Below are 17195 nucleotides of genomic sequence, written 5' to 3'. Positions count from 1 at the left end.
CTTTCTGCAGATGGAGTCCAGGTTTTGGGTTTTTTTGTCTAGGACTGAGCCATTGTTTTTGGCGTTTAATATTCGCATAGAGAATCCATTTTTCACCACCGGTGGCAATTCTGTCCAAAAATGGTTCACGCTCATTACTCACCAGAAGAGACGAAGCAACGTGCACACGTTGGAAACGATGGTCATCGGAGAGTTCGTGAGGCACCCAAACATCTTCTTTATGGAGTTTTCCCATATTTCTTGGATATTTTCGTATTGTTTCATGAGAGACATGTATTTTCAGGGTCATTTCACGAGTGTTTTACCTTAGGTTAGATTCAACAAGCGTCTTCAGAGCATCAATATCAAATCCAACATGTTGGCCCATGCCATCAAAGTTTTTAAGGCTAAAGTCACCTGAATGAACTTTTCTGAACCACCGTTTACACTTACGAACGTTCAAACATTTTCATTAACTTCTTTGATATTATTTGTGGTTACAGAGGCGTTGTTTCCCTTCTTGTATTCAAACAGCATTACATGTCGAATGTGTGTCTCGTCGTGTGCCATCACTATAAAGGATGGAGCATACTAAACTTTATACAGAATGTAGGTTACACTAACGTGACGTTCAGGCAGTTAGTTTAATTATTATACGTGATGTACTTTTTTTGGGGGGGGGGGTAATGAAAGTGTTCGAAAGCGTGACAATAATTTCTTGACGTCCTAATATTTAATGGATGCTTTTTTTTCAAAACCATCATTCTGTGCAGCTAATATAATGTACTATTGTTATTAAAATGGCAAACCAAAATTAACACCTTTTAACAGAACTAGGGTCGAATCTTAACATAATGCTGATTGGAGTTGAAGAAAAAGTACACATTCGATAGATACCAGGAAACCCAATATTATAACATCAGACAAGGCAGAGGACAAAGAAAAATTCAGTGAAAAATAGCACTTCCAAGAAATGTTGAACTTATTTGGCAAATAAAGAAAATTCAGGAGATATTCACTGACAAAGTCCCGATATTAACTTCATAGAACGAATTTGGTATGGAATTTACTGTACTCCGTGTTTCACAAAAGTGAAAGTCTTTGTTTGTGTATTACTTGAAAAAAAATGGAATGAAATTGCATCAGAGATTTTGAGAAAATACATAGACACAATACTAGCAAAGATGCCAAGCTGTTATTGATGCCAAAGGTGGCCTCACTAAATATTAACAATAAAGAACATTTAAGACATTATTTGCATACTAATTTTGTAAAATTAATTTACAATAATTATTAGTTAATTTCTACAGTAATTTAAAGTGGTATAATAAATTTTCACAGATTGCATATACGTAACAGAAGTATAGAATATAGACCAGTGGTCATCAATCATGATTTTTTTTAAATTGCCAAATTCAGAATTAAAAACGTTAAGTCAACCACTGTTTAGTCAGCAATTCAGTAAGCAAACAATCAGGCTTCGCCCCAACCTTTTGTGCAAAAGGTCATTCATTGAGATGTAACATATGTGCTCCACCTTACAGCATGAATGGTGAATACACTTACTTCTCTACTGCAAAGAGACACTTATTAGTTACTTTAGCCAGACCTTTGACTGTGTAAGTATCTGGAATTCTACTAATTGGTCAGAAAATACACTGATCTAACATACTAATGAGTTCCTCCACCATTAGTTGGTTTCTTAGGCAAAACTTCAATTTCAATAGGGAAGGGGGGGGGGGCTAAAATTATGCTAAATCGTTAAATAAACTTAAGCCATCTACTTCACGAGCTCCTAACCCTGAAACGTTTATAATGTGTTTGGTAGTAACTTCAATTTGTCTCCTCATACTAGATAAATATGATTTGAATAAGTAAGTAAAATAATGATTGAGTTCACAAATAAATCCATTTACATTCATGTAACCCACCCAAACTTTATGTCATAATACTACAAATAAATATAGCTAACAAACAACTTAGTAACAACTACCTTATTCAGAAAGAACATTGAGACAAAACATTCAGTAATATCTGCAACATTTTAAAATAGGTTCATTGTGCAACTCAAACTCATTTCTAGGTGAAAACAACTGAAAAAATGCAAGTGTATTGTGTAATCTGTCATTCCGAGTGAGACAGCAGGCATTATTTCATTTTAAAAAGGCAATGTCACAAAATCTATGAATGTTACAGTTACTATAACTCCACAATATTCCTTCACCAACACGATTGAAAATAATAAACCCTCCATGTTTCCCACTTGGCACGATGTAAATGATTTTAGTAAGCTTGTCTAGCTTTCAGTGAAGAGCTGCACACTTTATGATTTAGGATTAAACCGAACATGACCTTTACACAGGGCTTTCTCTCAACGTGGCCTTTACCAAGAATCTACACATGTCAATATCCAAGCGAATTTTTTAGTTACTGAAAAATGTATATAATCAAATATATACAAACTAGTCTATACATAACATACAATTCATATCTGTCAACATGGTGATGTATGCAACTCCATATTATATGTTATATATTAAAACATGCATCATGAAATAAAAGTAATCAGATAGAAAATACTAGTTTAAATGGCTAGTTCTTCCACAATTCACCAGCTAGGAGATATCTGTTGTTATCAAATGCAGAACACACACACACAAATATACAGATACAGGCTTTAACTGATCACTAGGATGATTTTTTTTAATCTGTAGTACAACTCAGTAACAATCGTGTTCAAGACATCAAGTTGTTCCTTATTTCCACTACTGCTGTCAGTATCTCTATTGGTGTTTGACTGAGATACTGTCCATGTCTGAGAAAGACCCTCATCGTCATCCAAATACCCAAAAAGAAGTTCATTCTAATTAATTAGATGTCCTCAGGTGAAGTGTGTAACAGAACACTGTGGTGCATAAAATATGCATCCTTATCTTGTTACACACCAGCCTCAGCTTCTAGAAATGATCTCTAAGTATGCAGATAGAAGTACTTCTAAATACTCCAAGGATCTGAAGTGTTCTTGTATGATGCTGGCAACTACACTTGATGATTTTACAGGCCTTCTTCACACATTTTGTCCACTATATGCATCACAACACTCTCCAATGATTATGACATTGCCTGGACTGGTAATTGAATATCTAAAAATCCCATAGAGATAACCCCAGATAGTCTTAGGATATTTAAACGTATCGTAACTATCATGAAAATCTTTACTGTTCTATCCTCCCAAGTGTGGGAAGTAACCAGTAGCGATTGAGCTACAGTAGTTTGGATATTCCTTAGTCATAATTTAGCCCCTCAGACCTGTCGGCATATCAAGAACATGAACATAGTTATCATCATGTCTGGCAAAGCTAAGAGCCTAGAAAATTGATTTTACGCAACCGAGTGCACAGATAAGGTTTGATGGTAGATTTGGGTAAAGTGGGCCTTTCTAATCACTGTACAACTTTCAGTGCAATCAAACTGTGGTGTCAATTGTTTCCTAAAGGCCACTATCGGAATCATGATTTAACGTATTTGACCATAACTTCTGTTCTAGATGAAAATTTGAAGTGATTTCAAACTCTACTCAACTGTATTTGACTTCAGGGCCCATGAGGATGCAGAACTGAACATAAAGAAATTAAAATATACAGATTATACTTCAAAATGGCCGCCACTAATGAGTTTTCTTTTATCAAGTAGTTTGTACAGAAATCTGATTTCTTAACTCAAACTATGTCAAGTAGTGGCTAGTTTAGACCATATACCATATAATAATTAAGTAGATCTTAAATAAAAAGAGAAATTAAAACTTAAACATTAAAACACTCATTTAATATGATTCAAAATTGCTACAATAAGATCTCTGATTTTAAACCACTAGCTATAGGGCATTATCGGGTGACATTATAAATCATACTAATAATTTAACTTTCAGATATAGATGTATTTAATTATTTAAAAATACAGCTATAATGTGACATCTAGGTACAAACCCATTCATAAAGTATGCTACAACATAAAACGAAAAGGATTCCTTTAAAAACAAAATGGCAATAATGTCGATTATTGGTCATTGCTTCCAAGAGATGCGATATCAACCTGAAAGACATTCTCAGTTTTGAACTTTCTTCTGTTCCTTATGCTTTAAAACATGTAAATGGCAACTTGAGGAAAGGTACTAAAAGTGTTGTATCAGGAGAGTTGGAGAAACTGGTTAATACTTCCAATAGATTGCCGCCATCACAATCATACATGCAAACAGCCCATATCTTTGATGGAATGGTACAGATTTAGATGGTTGGGGATGCAGGAGCACGTACTTTTGGCAAATTGGCACATAAGAACTTTGACATGCTCACAGCTCCCCTAGGGAACAGGTGCAGTAGAATATACATCGTGTTTGACCAGTATCAGCATGCGAGCATCAACAGTGGTGAAAGACTTAGAAGAGGGGCTAACTCAGCAATGGAAATCGTCATTACAAGCACAAAGACACCATTTCCAAAGCACTGGGCAAAATACCTTGGAAATTCCAGAAATAAGAGTAATTTGTATACTTTTTTTCTGTACACTCGGTTGCATAAACTCCTTTATTAGAGCAGATACACCGAATGGCTTTCGGTCTACTATGTTCTCACATGAACCATAGTTTTCTTTTCTCCATTATACATTCTACATGGCTTCAGATAGTGTCCTTCCTTGATTTTGGGTTTGCAAACTTTGCAGCAACCAAAACACAAATTACAAAAAAACGCATTTCAAAAATACTCTACAAATACAAATCCTTTGTTACAGCACTAAAATAACTTAATAACTTAGTCTGTGGTATTTCGTTACACATATTTCTGACATATAATCTGTAAGTAAGCCATAATAAACAACATATCTAAGAAATTTTGCAAAACATAAACTGAATACCAAAGGATAATATTTGAATACAAATGTGTGTAAAACAGGAAAACAAATATATATATTTTCACAGATATTGGATTGTAATGGATTTTACTTTTACTGGTTGAATTCAAAGTTTATTGCTGCTGGATCAAGTGCACACAAGACAAAGAGTAAGGAATGAATAATGATAATTGCAATGTTAAGCAAGCCAGGACAAAAGGTACTAGTGAAACATTATAACAATTCAATGTTATCTGCATCAATGATCATTCTTATTATAAATATTCAAGAGATATAAGCCCCCAATTTGCATACCTGCCCTCAACTTTAGTATGACCCACACCCCCATAAGAATGATTATACAGAAACAGGATCAAAGAGTGAAAGTGTTACTGAACAGTCATTGTAGTATATAACCTTTGTCTAAGATAGAGGAATAGCAAACGTTTACGAGAATGTAAACTAAATAGATACAGAACACCTGCACACATATTGAAAAGCATTAACTGGATAGAAACGTTATTATTTTTAGTTATGAAAGAGTGCAATATAGCAGCTTTTCTTCTGCGACATCTTAAACACACACACACACAAATGCAGTTTTACATATGTTTCAGGCCCCCTAGTGGCACAGATGTCTGAGGACTTACGACGCTACAAACTGGGTTTGGATACCCGTGGATGACAGAGCACAGAAAGCCCATTGTGTAATTTTGTGCTTAATTACAAACAAACAAACATATGTTTCAAGTTCTAAAAATTTGGGATGCTTCAATTATTTTATGCTTTCTTATTTTTGGAAGAAATGTTATGCAGTGCATTAATAACTTGTTTCGAGGGTACCTTACAGATTGTATACATAGTAGATTTTAGCTTCAATGGACTACTCCTGCCTAAGCTTCGTCATACCCCAAACGCAGGCAGTAGCAGTCCAGATCAAAACACTACCAGTGCACTAAATGATTTATTTGTATTGAATAAAAAATAAGCAAAATGTTTAGGGTCAACATAGCTGTTTAAAGTTGTTGAAGATAAATGTTTTTACAGTGGGATCAACACTAACTATGATATCTTAGAAACACTGTTTAGCATTTTAATTGTTTCTTTTATATCTGAAGGTTTGATATTTCGAGAATATAAAGATTTCTGAACTATAATTACGTTAATGTTTTCGGAAATGTGAAAATCGAGTAAAAAACAGTTTTCGTGATATTGTTAATATTTAATACTTTTTCAGAGGGTTTGTATATAACATGGTGGTAGATTCTGTGCTTCATAATATAAAGTGTTAGAGTGTAAATGGTTGCAAATGTTAATTATTCTTTGCACATATGGCTTGAAACACAATATTTCAAAGCTGAGTAGCTTCAATTATGATACTTAAAGCTCTTGGAAGAGCATTAAAAATCTTTATGTAAGTTCGAGCGTTTGTAAATTTTATTCATCCTTCTCAGCCTCTTTTAACTTCCTCGTTTCTATTCGGAGAAAGGAAACAATTGATTTTAAAATGTAATTTTAAAAGTTTATCAGTATTTCCTTGCGATTTTAAAATAATTTTAAAGCTACTGTTAGTCAATTAAATAGCTTCGAAAAAGACGTCGTGCACTAATAAGTATTTAAATGATACCTTAATAACTCTTTTCTAAGAAAAATGCAACACAATTGGGAATAACACTAAATGTGTGTAGCTGCTGCGTACATGCTGTTTGTCTCTGTGTGCAAATATGTTCTGTTTGGCTTGTTTGCATTTAAGCACTAAGCTATACAATGGCCTATCTGTGATTTTCCGATCATTGGCATTGAAATCCGATTTTTAGCGTTATAAGCCCACGGACTTACCGTTGACGCACTGGAGGGGTGGGGGTGGAATGTTTGTAAAGGATATGTAAAAAATACAAAAATGTCTGAATACAAGATATAGAGCATATTTGATAACTCTTGATCTCGCTTGAAGGAGTTTTGACTGGAATTCTTATCGTTGTTTTAGCACAAAGCTATACAATATGCTCTGTTCACCGCGGGAATCCAAACCCATATTTCAATTTTGTAAGCCCGTAAACCTACTGCTGGCCCATCGAGGAACCTTTATTGGAGTATAACAACGTTAAGGAATTACTACAGTCAAGTTATCTGCTTTTATAATTAGTTTAAAAAACTGATTCAGTTATAAATGGTTTTTAAACAAAAAATTGATTATTTGTTATTGTCACAGAATACAACTATTATTTCACGCTGTAATTAATAGAAGATGCTATTTTACAAATCATGGGTTGTTTCATGTAATTAATAGAAGATGCTATTTTACAAATCATGGGTTGTTTCATGTAATTAATAGAAGATGCTATTTTACAAATCATGGGTTGTTTCATGTAATTAATAGAAGATGCTATTTTACAAATCATGGGTTGTTTCATGCAATTCGTTTATGTTAGCATCGCCATGCTGCGATTCTATTCTTACGCCGTTCAGAAACAAAAACAGGACTCTTCAGATTACATAACGTGAGTAACGAGGCTGGAAGATATCTCCCTCTTAAGTTTGACGGAAGTATATGGCATTTAGACCGATTATTTCCACATCTGTCACTGTTGAGTGGTTTAATTTTGTTGTTATACTCACGCTGGAAATAGAAGAAAAAAGTTTACGTAAAAGTTTTTTTGACCGTTATACATTTTTGCCTTTAGCTTTTGCTAATTTACGAATGTTTCACCAACCTTTGCAATTAGATATTTGGGCATACTAATTTACCTTTCTGGCAATTATACCCCAAAAATGCACATTAAAAGACATGAAAACAATAACTTCAATAAACAAAGTAAATACAATAAAAGCTGTATTATTTGGCATTTGAGAGGGAAAACACAAATTATATCGGCTATAAAATGTTTAGGTTACACGAGTAAATCTGAATGTTTTGTTTGGGTCTATTTTTAAAATAACAGTTTTTTTTTCTGTAGCGGAGTATGGAAATTTTTCAGTTATTTCAAATCCTAACATGTTGTGAGGTATAAAGAATACATATGTTTATATATGATCTGACATTAACGCATTTTGACTATTTGTTTTTATTAATAAAATGCTTAGTGTAAGCATTGGCTCTAATAATAGTTTGCCTCTATTTATCACAGATAAATAAAATACTGGAAATTTAAAAACCTGCAAATAGGGATCGTAATAAAAAGTAAGCAAATAAGGGTTGGAGATACTGCAAACATTATTTACTCAAAGTACAAACCCCTATTTTGACTCCATTAAATGTAATTCTAGATAACAGTGTGGAGCCAAAATAGGGGTTTGTAGTTTGACTAAGTAATGTCTACAGTATCTCCAGCCTCGTTTGCTTACTTTTTTTACGATCCCTATTTGCAGGTTTTTAAATTCCCAGTATTTTATGTAATGCTAATAAACATAGCTAGATGATACGGTTCAGGATGATTTACTGTAGCTATTGTCTATTTGATCGTATTAGTTCGAGATGTAAAATGTTAAGCTTCAGCTGGAGATCGTCATGAAGATTTGTTTGAGAATATAGTGAGCATTTATAGTTTCTATGTAACTAAATTCGCCATATATGATGTATAGCAATGGGCAGATACATTCCTACACTAAGACACAACCTCTACTAAGCGCGAAAAACTTTACCAGTAGAAAAGCAACCTTTGCAAATAAAACATATACGTCTAAAACATCGCTTTAAATAAACCTTCGTGTCTTTTAATGTAATTATTTTGCGAATGTGTGTAATAAGATTTAATGTTATGTTATTGATTTTTTACTCCTTCACTGCATACATAATATAGAAGTTGGTCCCCTAAAAACACCGATTGTATAGTGTACAAAGCATTGAGTATCTATATGTTACAGTCATCTATTATTAGATGGTAATTCCCGTTTCACAATACTCAAGCTTTTCGAAGGAACACCAGATAATTGTAAAAAAAGCTACCTTCAAGGGGGAATGATAATATCGTTTACCCTAGAATTGTGATGTTTTTTCGCTTAGTTAAAATATAGAAGAAACAAATGGACTTTTCAATACCCCTTCAACCTTCGCAGTACCTTATTTAGTATTCTAAAAAAGGTTTGGATGCAATATACCAAGACGTTTTTGTTGTAGGCTGACAAGTGTATAGTAATAATAATAATAATTACAAAGGGGCCGTTTTGAGCGGAAATTCTTTTCCTTGTATGCGTGCATTTTTATATATCTACATCCTTAGCAGTAAACAGTAAAGGTTTTAAAGTGTTGTTTGAAGTGAATCTTTAGTGTTTAAAGTGCTTTTTACCCGAACGTTCTGTGAGGGTTTTGTGCAATTCCTCGTGATCCCGATTATGAACCATTATCGTGGTTCATGATAAAGGTCTATGTTGGATGATAATGAAAATTCTTTGCTAAATAGTGTGTTGAACTACAGAATCGTCATAGTGTGAAGGATGAAGAGCTAGATATTTATGTCATGCAGAGGGTTTGTAATAAATCTGAGCAGATGATAAATGTCCTTTTCCTGTGTAATTTCACGTTTTTCTTTGTAAAATGTGCTTAAAAGGCAAGTTTGGTTGTGGCTATGATGACGAACACATCGTCAACATGTCGTTTACAAATTATTAATTCATTTATTCAAATTTAACAGTGTTTGTGATATAATTACCTCTATAAACGTGTTAAAGTCCCTTTTCAGAACGTTTCGATTCTACTTTTTCTCTTCCTTACAGTAATTTTGTCGCCATCTGGTGTTTGCTTACTTATAACTACTTTTAACATTTCATGTCTCAATTTTACACGTTTGGTGAAGGAAACATTCGTCCTCAGATTTATAATAAATATTTATATTTATAATATTTATAATTTATAATCAGATATTATAATAAAGTTTTACCGAAGAGAAAGTGAAAGTCTGTAATCAAATCATTTGAATGTATTCATTATAGTTTAAATTTGTTTGATTCGTTCTCTAAATACTTCTTTTAAACCAGAATTACCAAAATAAAATTTAGAATAACACAAAACTATGCTTGATCATGAAGATGCTGTTCTAATTTTTATCAGAAAATTTCAAATTCCTGACTAAAATAATGTGTAATTTGATAACAGACATTGCTTTTATTTAGGTGTTGCTATTTTTTAGACTGTGTTGTTACCATTTTAAAATTGGGTCTTAGTTGCAATGAATTTTATTTTAAACTGATCTTATTTTGTGTAATTAATATAGACATTAAACAACAAAACAATCATCCGTTTCAACAAACAATTCGTTTTAATTTGTTACAATTACAAGTTCTCGCTTCTGTCTTTCCAAAGTCAGTGAGAAACTTTGAAATCTTGTAATTGTAAGTAAAAAAAAGCTAATATTTTTGTGTAAAGCTCAACTTTCAAAATTAAATATTAATAATACAAACATGAAAAAAAACTTGCGCTCAAGTAGAAAGGGAATATGGACGTAGATGAATACATTTTATGTTTTAAATGTTGCATAAGATGTTATATCATTATGATCAAATTCGTTTTTCATTTCATTTATTAACTCTCAAACATATTTTCTTGTTGATCAGAAACAAATAAATAAACAAAAATTACGTACAAAGCAACATTGTATTACGCAACAATACTACAACTCACTCACTGAAAAAGTTAAACAATGAAGTTTTTAAGGTTAAATGTCAATAATCTTCACATAAACAATAATAGAACTAACAGAGTAACGTCTACTTTGTCCTGTCCGATAAGTGGTTCATCAAAGTTATACAACACTTTGCAATTGACCAAATTTTCCATTGATAAAACTATTGTTATCCAACAATTTTGTAATGTATCTAACATGTGAGAACAACGCGGATTATTTCGTCCGAGCGAGGTTACGAAACGCCCAACAAAAAACATTATCAATGAGCTCATTCATAAATGTTGTGATAACGAATTAACTGCAGACTTTTTTCACATCAGCAGTTTACTAGTTTTATAAAAAAATATTAGGTCTCTTGGTTTCCAATACTTCGACTGTTTTCAGAGTTAAACCGTCACATTCATAATTACTGTCAGTTAGAAAAGTGCAAATTTCATTTAAACGACTCTTCTCTTCCTTGTACCCTTATTAAATTAGGTAGAAAGATTGAATAGCACAGCCAATTAAGTCGTTACGATACGATAACCAAAGGTCGACGCCACAGTGATTACCGTTACAAATATAGGAGGGGCTTTGAAAAATTGTCTGTATAACGAGCATGAAGTAAGGTGTAGTTAATGTTCCTACCTGACTGGAGATATGTTGATTATGTTACCCATTAATTTAGTTTCGTGGACTATAATCAGACACTCCTTCAGCCGATTTATAGTTTAGTTTATATTTTTAGAACGAAACGTAAAACACGTGCGTATTGTGAAAAATAAGTTGCAAATATTGTTAATGAACAATATAGATGAAATCGTAAAATTTTCTTTTGCTAATTATACCTTACACTTCTTGACATAATTACCAATTTTACATGCTTATTTGTGGTTTTTTCCGTTTTACATCTATTTTCATGCATGTCAGCACTTGACTTAGATATTTCTATATCAAAAACAGTTTTGGAACACAAACATAACACCATTACTTTTATTTACAAAACCACCTTTTCCAATATCCAAATAAACAAAATGCTTCTTCTCAACAAACACATTCATTTTTGAACATAAAAAAAATATATATTCAGCTGCTGACGGATAGGACAAAACTAAACACTATAACTAAATAGCAATAAACCTTTAGCTTGAGATCAAAATAAAAACTGTTATATGATTGCATAGTCTTAATTAAAAATTAATAGCGACAACAAACAAATGATACCTCATACTTCAAACACAAATACAAAAATAAAAAAAAGACGAAATGATGAAAAAAATTAGTCACAAAAATACAACTTGTATACCAGTCCATATACATATGTGTGTGTGTGTGTGTAGCACAGTTAAGTTCAGTATCCTTTTCAAAACTGTATGACTCGAGCAGGAGCTACGTGTTTCATTGTTTGAGAGTGAATAAGAGGTTACTCTGTGTTCTCCATTTGAGATCACTGGATACCGTAATAAATCAATCGCGAAATGTAAAAATAAGTCATTGAAATTCCTTCATATTACATAGCAAATGGTAAACAATATTTAAGTCGTTACTTGAATCAATAAAACAGGTGATTGGTTACGTATTAAAACCCAGGAGGAGGGAAACCCTTGTCATAGTGGAGACTGTGTAGCGGTTTTGGAATCTTATGAAATTTTGACAATCCTAAATTTGAAAACATTTCTCTTTTCTATGGTTTGTTAAGAGGTTTATTCTTCAAGTTATCTTATGGAATTTGTAAACACAAAGCAAAAATAAGAATATAAAAGCTTTGTTCTTGTTATAGCTTTCAATTATATTTTGATCCTCGGAAACTCCTAACAGATTACCTTCAAAACTATGATCCCCATGATTTTCATATATAAGTTTTTAGTAAATCCATTTACAACCCCTCCCCCACCTCTCCCCAAAAATGTCTCAAGACATGTTTGCAGCTTTGAATCAACTAGTGACAAAATCTAAGATCACGTGATAACTTAATTTTAGTGGTTTTATTTTATATTGAAAATGCCGTTTGCTTGTTAAGCCTAAAGATGCAAGACATTTGCATCAAGTCTGTTTAAAATTGTCTAATATTTAAAAATGTTCTTTATGAATATTCAAATTTCACATAATTCTGATGATAACGTTTCTAACATAAAACCTATTTCTATACATGAGATCAAAAACTTTGTTGTCGAAGGAATACTGAAGAATTGAAGACCTTCTGCGAATGACCGAACTCGACATTTCTTGATCCAAACATCGCCATGTTTAGCTAATTTAAACATACTTAAACATGGTATTTATATAAGTATCATTACTAGTAAACTTACTTTACTGCAGTTATCTTTGCATATCAAGATTTTAGTTTCGATCTAAAATCTCAAAATCATTTAGACAATATGTCTAGTTATAAACAACACAATAACAACAACATAAAAAACAACGTCCAATGTAATAACACACGTAAAAATATGTATAGATATATATGTGTACATTATACTTACCTTAAACGTATAAAACACAAAAAAAGATCCTTTCAAAAACACACTCACATGAGATCAATTGCTGACGGTACAGTACTGGTCAGTAACAAATTGAAGAATGACTAAAATATATTTTCTTTGTCCATTTCTAATAAGCTATTTACACATCTATGCAACACATGAAACCGGAAGAATCTTAATGTATATATATTTATATATAAACCTCTAAATCTTTGATTTTTAAAAAAATTTAAACTACGTTTTTGGGAGATCTCAAATTTCATCTACCTTTTCCTTAATTGTGATCATTACGATGCATTTGAAGCCCGTCTTCATATTACAAAAAGTTTTAAGTTTTGTATACGGGCTGTCGTTTAGAATTTTTACAAAACTTCAGCTTTATTTACGCACACACTTTTTTAAAGTGAGTCTACACATAGAGATGAAGAAAGCACATGATAAGAAAACACGTGATAAGTGCACTTTTTTCAGTGAACGGAGCTTGATCATTCTTATTCTGAAATAACTTTAAAAGTTTTCTGTGCAAATCTACAAAATTATTGCAACAGTTTTCAGTTAAAATAATACAGTTGTATTATTCACTGCATTGAAAGCATTATTTCAAAATATCTTAAGGGGAAGCCTAGTTTTACACCAGCTTGAAACATGTTAACCGTTTAGAACAGCAAGTTTAGTGACACACACAATGAGGAGAATAATTATTCAAAAGTGCGAACTGCAATCGACTCTTCAAACTTCCATTGTACCTTGTTATTGTTGGTTTCTTTTGTAGTGCAAAGATACACAATGGAATATCTGCACTCAGTCCACAGCGGGAATCGAACCCACAATTTTAGAATTGTAAGTTCGTTAGCTTAGCGATCACACAATGGAAGAAACCATTGTATCTCCTGGGCGAAAAAAAACAACAAAACATTGTAGACAATTCAATAAGCATTTTGAAAATGCTGTTCTTACTAATTGTCACATTACTGCAAAACGCCCTTTTATGAATGTCCAGGGGTGTGAAATAATGCCCTTTTGTATTAAATGAGTTCAGTTATTTTGTAAGATATGACAAATAATACATTAGCTGGCCACATTTGCAACTTTTAGAGTTGTAGGTAGAGTCATTACTACAAACTTTTTTTTACTTGTTCATATAAAACTATAAACCAATATGACAAATCAACACAGTATGAATGACCGTCTATACTACGAGATCCGGGTGTTTAGTATGAAAAACATGACTAATGCACATCTATTTGCACGTTATTGCTGAATTTTTTTAAATAGTTCAAAAAATTAGCTTTTCTTGTTACATTTCATTGAAACCTTATTTATCTAAGTGATGCATTAAATTAATAAAAATATGTAAAATATTAAGAACATAACATTGCACAATTCTTGTGAGCAAAAAGAAATAATTGGTGTTAACCTTTCAGCACTAAATAAGAACAACTTGCCAATGAGATCTTCGACTTATTTATGTGTAAGGTAGTTTAAAATTAGATACGTGCTAAACTTGTACAGATTAGTTTGATTCCAACATAACAAAGTAAGCCGGCGTCACTACTGATTTTGAATCATACCTAACATTTTCGGCCACGTAGTGTATTTCAGTTTTAACCATTGGAACATTTTGAAATCTTTACATTCTAGAAAAAAATACGGCAATGTACGTAACTAAATAATGTTGTGAAAAGCGAAGTGACATAAATATTAAATTTGTTGAATGAAGTTTCTCTTAGACAAAGAAAAATACAAAAATATAAATTTCGACATTTGTAAATTAAAATCATTATGGATGTCTTTCAATGTTCAAAATTAGTAGTTACACAAGCTTTAAAAGCATGTTTCCTTATTTTGTAGAGCCAAAAAATCACAACCGTTAGGTAGTTAAGTATTAACCTATGACAATAACCTGAAACTCTGTCGGTCAAACTCAAACATCGTTGCATGGTAATAAAAAGTTTAAAAAATTAAATGTAAATATGACGATTGAAAAAAATGTTAAAGAGATCAGTCTCCACGTTAATGTAAAAAATAATGCTTTCGGCATGTTTCTTCTCTCTTGTCATTTTATTTGAGATCAGCTGAGAAATGTGGGACTCTTTATCACGTAGTCTTTGGTAGGTCATTGAACACTGGGTTGTCTCAGATACCTAAAACAGAGAAAAGGAAACACAGTGTTAAAAACATAGCGTAACACCACATGTAACTAAGTTACCAGCATTGTTCTTTCTGGGGAGGTAGAGTTCAGCAAAGTAGTGTAAAAGCTTTAAAAGAAAATGATTAAAGCATTTTTGCACTTATGTTTGTAAATAAACTTTTTTCCTCGGGCACCTAATGTCTCAGATCTGGATCATAACGTTATTTATCTAAACCAACCATGATGAATACGTTCGAAAAACTTGTATATACAAATTATATGTAATTCAGACTCTAGAACTGTATAAAATTATGGGACACATCATCACGTTTTTCTAAAAATTTTCAAAATCAAAACTACAATAACTTGCTTATCCGAAATTCTCATGTTGTCTGAATTAAAATACTCTTACATTTATACATATGAAATTAAATAATGCATTAAATTCTTAGCTTGTTATAATCATGCAGTACTTTATTTATAAAGAGTATGTAGCTTAGCAGACAATATTTACTCTAAATCTCTGTTTCGTCTTGATGAAAATGTTTAATACATTTATATTTTTTATCACTCTCAGTTTTAGAATGAAAGAAGACGTCACAAAACGGGATTGCAGACATTGTTTCTGCAGTCGCAGCGAGAATCCCCTTTCGTTACTTTACTTATGACGACATGAAGTGGGACAGTTTATTTATTTTTTACTGTTGTTAATCGAACACCAAATGTTCAGAAAGGTCGCCTATGCTAACATTAAAACTCCACGCCACGTCTGCAGAGGTAATTATGCCTCACGGAGTAGAGGTAAAAAGTCAAGGTTAAGGAAGTCTGGAACAGACTAATAGATAACACAGACAGAGCGTCATATACAGCTCTGAATAAAAACTTTCGAGACGTTACGTGTCTAACTACAAGCTAAACCAACTTTGAAAACAACAATTATACATCCGTGTTTAATTTGAGCAATACTTCCAATAAGGAGAGCATGATTCTAAACATTCTAAACGTGGTTTAGACAATTGGTATAAGTGCTTAGTAATCTAAAAGAAGTACATTTTTATCCAGAGTTGATAGAGCATGAACAAACTGTTTACCATATGTGGTTAACAAATACCTTCCATTACGCTGGTATTATAACCTTTTCTGTTTCTTACGCAGTTCATTTCACTGCCATTGCTTCCATAAGAATATACTATATTAGTGAAGGTTATATCTCAAGCATTTCATTAAATTACCGTCAGATGTATATTTCGCAGAAATGCTTCAATCACTATTGCAATTCGAAAAACATGAACGTGTTGATAACGAAATGGTATTCAAGATATGTTCAGGATTACAGACATTTTTACTAGAACTCAAGTTTGACGAAACATTAAACCAACTTTAAACTCCAGTATTTTGAACTAATAACTTACGAAACTTAATATTTTTTTCAAATTTAAAAGGTTCTCACAGATTTCGAAAACTGTAATTACTTCTCCTTGATCACATATTTTTGTTTAGAACAACACCATTTTGCTAAATGTCACAAATACTGTTTTCTGAACTGTTTTGAGGTAGAAAGGGAAATAAGGGTTGTGGTTAGAGGAAGCACACTGAACACAGTTTGTCTCTTATTTATAACATCCAAAAGTTTAATTTTGTTTTTGTGACATTTTTTTTTCTTACTGGTAGTTTTAATGAACAAACAAATAAACACTTTGAGGCAATAAACAAACACGTATGGTTCACTCTTGAAGGCGAACACTCAAAAACCCAAAAAGGTATTACTGGGAATTCTACTCAAATCCAAACGAATAAAGAATCTTTGTTAACCTCTGAAATAAGGCTAGGCGTTTAGTGTATTTTCCTATCTATGAGACCACTTTTATTGCGCAGAGCACAAACTTTAACAAGAAAGGACTTCTCACAACTTGCAGTGTTTCAAATTATCACTGTTACTTTTTAATAGAAGTTTCATCACCAAAGGCTGAAGCTTCAAGAACAAAAGATGTAAAAGTATTCGTAATTAAGCCTCTCCTAATGTAGTAGGTCTTTAGTTTTATGTGTTAGTAGGAGCTCTAGCATACTGTGTCACTTTAATTATCACACAAGAATCAAAGTTTATAATACTTATGT

Source organism: Limulus polyphemus, unplaced genomic scaffold, assembly GCF_000517525.1.
Source record: "Limulus polyphemus unplaced genomic scaffold, Limulus_polyphemus-2.1.2 Scaffold1206, whole genome shotgun sequence".
NCBI lineage: Eukaryota > Metazoa > Arthropoda > Merostomata > Xiphosura > Limulidae > Limulus > Limulus polyphemus.
This window is presented reverse-complemented; position numbering follows the sequence as displayed.